General features: G+C 42.3%; 1 long non-coding RNA gene across 1 annotated transcript; it reads right to left on the reverse strand.

Moving 5' to 3' along the window:
* Positions 1-3,310: 3,310 nt before the first annotated feature.
* On the reverse strand, positions 3,311-4,266 carry LOC143417120 (uncharacterized). Its single transcript, XR_013097334.1, has 3 exons — positions 4,127-4,266; positions 3,821-4,052; positions 3,311-3,600 (listed from the first exon to the last, which is right to left on the reverse strand). It is a non-coding gene; the product is annotated as an uncharacterized LOC143417120 (long non-coding RNA).
* Positions 4,267-7,688: the final 3,422 nt, after the last annotated feature.

Consider the following 7,688-nt stretch of genomic DNA (forward strand, 5'->3'; position numbering starts at 1 on the left):
TCTTAAGTTGTAAACAAAGTCAGTCACGTAAGTACTTCCGCATGTTCTGGTTACGTAATCATGGAAGTCTTCACCGATTCGCGGACGTGAGTTGCACGTGACCGGAAGTGGGAGGCGTACTGAGCCGTTATTTTTATATTTTATTTTTTTTGGTTTTACAGTTAATTTCGATTTTTTCTCGGACCTGTCTGTGGTCTTTGAATTATTCTGACCCATGTTCAGTGATTTCCAGAGGGGTTTACACGCTTTGAAGGATTTATGTTAGTATTTTGCTGTGGCACAGCTGAGGTTACTTTAAATTTATTGCTAGCAATTTTTGTTTGGGTGAGCAACTTCTCACTTAACGAGCAACTTCTCGCAATACAACAGGCAACTCCCTGTGTCTTTCTGCTTTTAATTTACTTTATTCGGGGACTAAGGAAGTCGTCAGTGTATCTCTCTGGATCACTAAGTGAAACTTCGTCAGCATATCCCGTTTTTATGGGTCGATCACTGAGAGAGGTATAATACGGTCTTTATATAAATATGAAAGACGCATATTTACCTTCGTCAGCGATCCCACTTCTGGACACCAAATTGAAGGGAAAATCTCCGTCCCGGTTTCCCTCCAAGGCGTGAGCACCGATAAGCAGAGTTTTGTCCTTTCCTTATAATACTCCTAATTATTCAAAGTAACACTCAGGTATGCCGTTCAGCTGGGTTAGTTACGACATCGGGAGCAGTTAGGAGAACAAAGCGATACAGAGACTGTTCAGGTTGCTTTCCCACAATCAACTCGAAGGTTTATTCATCAGACAACAGTTTATATAGAAGAAAAAAAGGTTCGTGTGTCAGCAGGTTCTCAGTTCAAACCGGTACAGACCAAATAAGGAAACGTCTTCCTGCCTTCTGAGCAAAGAAGTATCCTTTGTGTAGTTTATCAGTTCAGCTACAATTTTATGATCATCCCAGCAAAATACACTCCTAGACATAGAATACAGAGTTCTTTCATTAGTGAATTCTGAAACGAACCACCTGGCCTTTAACAAGCTCTTTTCTAAATCATAAGGAAGGGAGGATGGGAGTAAGGAAGTGGTCTCGTCTCTGTGGTATTTTCGACCTTGGGGTACCAGCCTGTGAGTCTTACACATCAATACATGGGTCAGAGAGAAAGAGAAAAACAACTAGTAAATGGGCCTTATTGAGTAACAGTTCTCCTGTATAATATTACTACAAAACAATATCCTGTAAATGCTAACCGTAGTATCAAAATATCGCAACACACACAATTATGGATGATCACCATATTAGAGCACTTTGTTCTCGCACTGCAGGCCTACTTGTTGTTCCTAGGGTATTTAAAAGTAGAATGGGAGGGAGAGCCTTCAGTTTTCAGGCCCCTCTTCTGTGGAACCAGCTTCCAGTTTGGATTCGGGAGACAAACACAATCTCTACTTTTAAGATTAGGCTTAAAACTTTTCTTTTTGCTAAAGCATATAGTTAGGGCTGGACCAGGTGACCCTGAATCCTCTCTTAGTTATGCTGCAATAGACGTAGGCTGCCGGGGATTCCCATGATGCGTTGAGTTTTTCCTTTCCAGTCACTTTCTCACTCACTACAGGGAGTGCAGAATTATTAGGCAAATGAGTATTTTGTCCACATCATCCTCTTCATGCATGTTGTCTTACTCCAAGCTGTATAGGCTCGAAAGCCTACTACCAATTAAGCATATTAGGTGATGTGCATCTCTGTAATGAGAAGGGGTGTGGTCTAATGACATCAACACCCTATATCAGGTGTGCATAATTATTAGGCAACTTCCTTTCCTTTGGCAAAATGGGTCAAAAGAAGGACTTGACAGGCTCAGAAAAGTCAAAAATAGTGAGATATCTTGCAGAGGGATGAAGCAGTCTCAAAATTGCAACGCTTCTGAAGCGTGATCTTCGAACAATCAAGCGTTTCATTCAAAATAGTCAACAGGGTCGCAAGAAGCGTGTGGAAAAACCAAGGCACAAAATAACTGCCCATGAACTGAGAAAAGTCAAGCGTGCAGCTGCCAAGATGCCACTTGCCACCAGTTTGGCCATATTTCAGAGCTGCAACATCACTGGAGTGCCCAAGAGCACAAGGTGTGCAATACTCAGAGATATGGCCAAGGTAAGAAAGGCTGAAAGACGACCACCACTGAACAAGACACACAAGCTGAAACGTCAAGACTGGGCTAAGAAATATCTCAAGACTGGTTTTTCTAAGGTTTTATGGACTGATGAAATGAGAGTGAGTCTTGATGGGCCAGATGGATGGGCCCGTGGCTGGATTGGTAAAGGGCAGAGAGCTCCAGTCCGACTCAGACGCCAGCAAGGTGGAGGTGGAGTACTGGTTTGGGCTGGTATCATCAAAGATGAGCTTGTGGGGCCTTTTTGGGTTGAGGATGGAGTCAAGCTCAACTCCCAGTCCTACTGCCAGTTTCTGGAAGACACCTTCTTCAAGCAGTGGTACAGGAAGAAGTCTGCATCCTTCAAGAAAAACATGATTTTCATGCAGGACAATACTCCATCACACGCGTCCAAGTACTCCACAGCGTGGCTGGCAAGAGAGGGTATAAAAGAAGAAAAACTAATGACATGGCCACCTTGTTCACCTGATCTGAACCCCATTGAGAACCTGTGGTCCATCATCAAATGTGAGATTTACAAGGAGGGAAAACATTGGTTTCACTGGTAAAAATAAATAATTGAAATGGGTATATATTTGTTTTTTGTTAAGTTGCCTAATAATTATGCACAGTAATAGTCACCTGCACACACAGATATCCCCTTAAAATAGCTAAAACTAAAAACAAACTAAAAACTACTTCCAAAAACATTCAGCTTTGATATTAATGAGTTTTTTGGGTTCATTGAGAACATGGTTGTTGTTCAATAATAAAATTATTCCTCATAAATACAACTTGCCAAATAATTCTGCACTCCCTGTATGTGTTAATAGACCTCTCTGCGTTGAATCATATCTGTCTCTCTTCCACAGCATGTCTTTATCCTGTTTTCCTTCTCTCACGGCAACCGGTCGCAGCTAAGTGCTTGCTCATAGGGGGTCATATGATTGTTGGGCTTTTCTCTGTATCTACTGTACAATATAAAGCGCCTTGAGGCGACTTTTGTTGTGATTTGGCGCTATATAAATGTGGCAGGACGAGGTGGAAATAAAGTAAATACTCTTCACAGTTTTAAAAAGACAACGCCACCCTGGGAATTTCACCCAGAGAATACTGGAAGTAACACTAAATCACCCAAAAAGGCACTTAGGTTCGCTATACTCAGTCCAGAGACGAGGTTCAATGATAAACAAATTGACCATTTATTAATAATTATTTAAAACACCATATAAAAGCACAATCATAAATATTCAAGTACAAATATGCTTAAAAAGGTATTCAGAGCTGAGGCTTACCAGTGGAGGGGCAGGGATGCCACACACAAACTAAAGAAAGAAAACACACCAAAACACAAGTGCAGCACACTATCACACACTCACACTAATAAACTAAACAAGGCAGGTGTGTACACTCAAGGGATCCCACCACCAAGGCACCCTAGTCTCCTCCACGTCGGCACTCCGCATCTGAATAAAAGAAACAAAGAAAATTGTAATATATTACAACAAACTAATGTGTAGCGCCGGGGGATAACCCAACTGCAGGACCACACTGGTGATCTACAGCTAGAAAAAGGGCCTCCCACCAGTGGTGTAACAAAAAAATCCAAACTACAAATCAAAAACAATAAAACAACATACAATCTGGGTAAAACACTAAAATCTGGAGCAAACGGAATCGCCGTACTGCTCCAACTTGCCGTCCACACGACGACACGTTAACAGTCAATCAATATGCACGCCAGCTGACTCCGATAACCGGCATGCATATGGCCGTTGTCCACGCCGACGTCCACTGTAAAAGCTGACAGCAGCAGGGAAAGAAATCTCGCAACGGGAACAGACGGTAAAAGCACAGCAAGGCAAAGCAGCAGCACTTCAGTTCGCGTAGCTTGGCGCAAAACTAAGGCCCACACTTCCTGCGAAGCATAATAAATAATTACTATAAAAGAACAATAGAAGGCAGAGAGCGTAACAAAAGTTGATTACGTACCAAGTAAGCCGTGTCATAGAACGTAAGCAGAATAGCTCAGAGGAAGCTTCTATAGCTACGACCAGCCGCGATGGAGGCTTCAGAAGAGTAACCCGCAAATGATCTCTACCACACCAAAGGGAAGTCAGGTGACCAAAAAGGAGATCACAGGCAAGCGACCCAGGGACACTCAAATGGCCACTATTTATACCAGCGCCCCCTAATGTGCCGGGCTGAAAGTGGGTTGGACCGAGGGATAACATTTATCCTGCCACATAAATAAAATTGAATTGAATTGGATTGATTATAATTATGATATTTAAAAAAAAAAACACACACACTGTATTTTAAAGAACATACATTAAGAAACAGATGATATTAGATTTATATTTTAAATATGACAAAATGTTTATTTTACAGCAGCAAAATTATTTTATCTCTACAGTTTAAAAATTTAATAAACTTTCTGCCTGTACAGAGTGGATAGTCAAACATACATTATTTTATATTTATTATTTATTTTTGTATTCTTTTTACTGTATTATTATGGCTCTAGTAATAAATAATAAGGGAAGAATTCTGGATCAGCACCATGATGGAAACTTGTAGCCATAGTATATACATGTTAGAGTTTGTATTGTTGATTGTCATTTATGTTTAGAAACATTTACTCACATATGCTTAGAAGTGTATAATCATTTGTAGATTGAAAGAATGTCTCATCCTAAAAGAGGTCTGTATTAACTCTGTGTAGAGGGGGTTGCGTACATTCCTCCACACAGTGTCCTGGCATGGATCACACTCCCTAGGAGAGTTTATCTTCTCCTTATTGATTTATGGTATAGCAAGCACACGTATATTTCTTTAAGTATAAGAGCCTTTTGTTCAGACGTCCTGGCACCAGCTTTGGGGAGTCTTCACAGGGTCACATCTTGACCTCACACATACACACACACACACACACACACACACACACACACATACACAGGCAAGGTACTCTTTGTGTGAATGTAGACGTCATATGTTAATGAACCTATGCATATTCATGTAACCTCAATAAAAGAGCAGTGTTACGGGAGGACGGACGAGAGCAACTGGGGTTAAGCGAAGGAACGGCGCTCTGTCCGGTCTCTCCCGTGCACGAGTAACATGAAGAACTTTGCCTACTTGTGTCTTGCTTTGCAGTGTAATTGTATTGTCTTTAACGTTCCAGCGGATAGGTACAAGCTACAAACCTATCATTAATTGGTCCTTCGATGCCGGCGCCCTGGAATCGCATTCACCGGGGGGAGGAGAGGCACGCTGAAAGACTGACGTCAGCCAGGAAGTTCCTGTGGATTCGCTGTCTGTCTTTCTCCTCGATGAATGGCAATCGGCGGGATTCGAGGCCGATATTACACGCTAAGCAACACCGAGTAAGTTTAGAGTCCAACTCTATAAAATTACGTCTTCACCGCTCAGTGGGGTGTTGTCCGTGGCCGCTTAGTGGGGATAAAATTACGTCTTCACCGCTCAGTGGGGTGTTGTCCGTGGCCGCTCAGTGGGGCTAAAATTCGCCGTCTAACTGGGGCGATGTACAAAGCCGCTCAGTGGGGTTTTTTTGTACAGAAGCATTAAGTCGCAGAGTTGCGCAGTTCGAACTTTTTTTGGTTCTCTGCCGCTTTGTGGGGTGTTGAGAAGTTCCGCGGGGTCCAGATTGTGCTGGACAGTAGGCCTATTTTGTGTTATTGTTATTTTCGTCCTCGTTGTTGTTGTGTGTGCGGAGCAGACCGCGTGGTGTGTGACGTCAGCAGCTGTTGTTGTTATCATGGGTTTCTAAGCAACCAAGAGTGAGTCGGAGGGAGAAAGACGTTTGTGCTGGACTTTGCTCCTGGCAGCACAAAGTATTTATGTAAAAAAGAGAGGGAGCGAAGGCTCCACAGCTGCGTGGGTGCACGCGAATGCGGTCGCGCGGGTTTCACGCGGACCTGAGCCGTGCGGTTAATCGCAGGCTTATAAATGGAAGAGATTCAAATGTTAGAAGTTTTCAGAAAACACACCAGCCTTGAAGAGCGTGTGGAGAAGGCCAGCCCACATCAGCAGCTGTGCTCTGGTGGGTGGTTTTCCCCCCACCCCTTGCTGACACAAAATGTTAACTCTTTAGCTTGTGTGCCAGACCATAGACGTAATTGAGGTGGATAGTTGTTAAAAGTCACCTACATTAAGCTTGTGGTTGCTTAAATTCAGTACAATGACATATGAGGTGAAGTGATATAGGTAAATATTTAAACTAATGAAGTGCATAGAGGCACTTGACCTGTGTGAAAGACTGTCGTCTTCTTATGAGCCATTGTTGACATATAGAGCACACCTGTGAAAACAACTAATATGCTGAACCCTGTATGAAACATCTAAAAGTATGTGATGGTGAAGCTGTATTGAATATGAAAGTGTAAGACTTTGCCGCTGTGGGCAGAGCATGCAACTACTGTGTGATGTTGCGTTGCAGTTTTTTTCTGAGCTGATGAGCAGGCTACACATTATCAGATCGAGAGCTGTCTGAGAACTACTCAAAGAGAGGGAAACAGCGCTATGATAACTGTGATAACTGGAGTGTGCAGCGTCTCCATGAGCAGTTTTCCTGCATCTTGACTCATGTGTGTGGAGTGTTCATAGCATCAGCATCATGTTTTTGTTTATTTGTTTTGTTGGGTTGAAAATAATTAAATAACCGTGTGATCATGCCTATGGATCACCATGGCACATATCTCCAGCCATATGATTTATTTATGCAGATGACAAAGTGAGTGTGAATGTGTCTGACATCACAGTGTTTTTTTGCACTGTGCAAAAGTAATTGCCTCTGATTGTGAGAGCGGTGATTTTGCAGGTCGCCAGCTATTGTAAAAAAAAAAAAAAAAAAAAGTGAATAAGAGAGAGAATTTATATTGTAGATGAAAAATAAATCATAGGGAAAAGGTTTTGTGTTGATCAGCCGAAAAACAACTACAATGTCATTTTATGCTTTTAAGAAAGGATTGTTCACACAAACACACAGAGAGAGAGAGAGATATGTGTTGATTAAGCAGCGATGATAATAATGAAAATGTCTTAGTTTGTCACCTTCAGGTGAAAAGCAGACCTGAATCAATTTTCCACATGCAGCAGTCGGAAGAAAGTTATAATTTAACATCATTGGAAACATGCAGGCCAAGTTTCTGGCTGACTTATTTACAGTGCCATGTGTTTCTCAACCTCACAAGCAAGCAAGCTCTCACACCTCCCTGAAGACAAGGAATGCAGCAATAACATGGCAGATAAAGAGACAGCAGCAAGTCCTGAGCACAAAAAGTCCCAGCAAAGCAGCAGCAATGTGGACAAACAGCATCAAAGAAGAGCAAACCCATCATCCTGACTGATCGGATGAATGGCACTGTGTTTCCAACAAGCTGCAACTTCACTATGCATGTGAAGAAAACTTTTGAGGAGAACTGAGGAGACTGTTGGAGTTTGACATTTGCCACCTTTGGAGTAAAATGGCAAGAAGAGACAGTGGAACACAGGACAAAGCTGAAGGAGAACTGCCGGCTGTGGACTGTTGAAG

Source organism: Maylandia zebra, linkage group LG3, assembly GCF_041146795.1.
Source record: "Maylandia zebra isolate NMK-2024a linkage group LG3, Mzebra_GT3a, whole genome shotgun sequence".
NCBI lineage: Eukaryota > Metazoa > Chordata > Actinopteri > Cichliformes > Cichlidae > Maylandia > Maylandia zebra.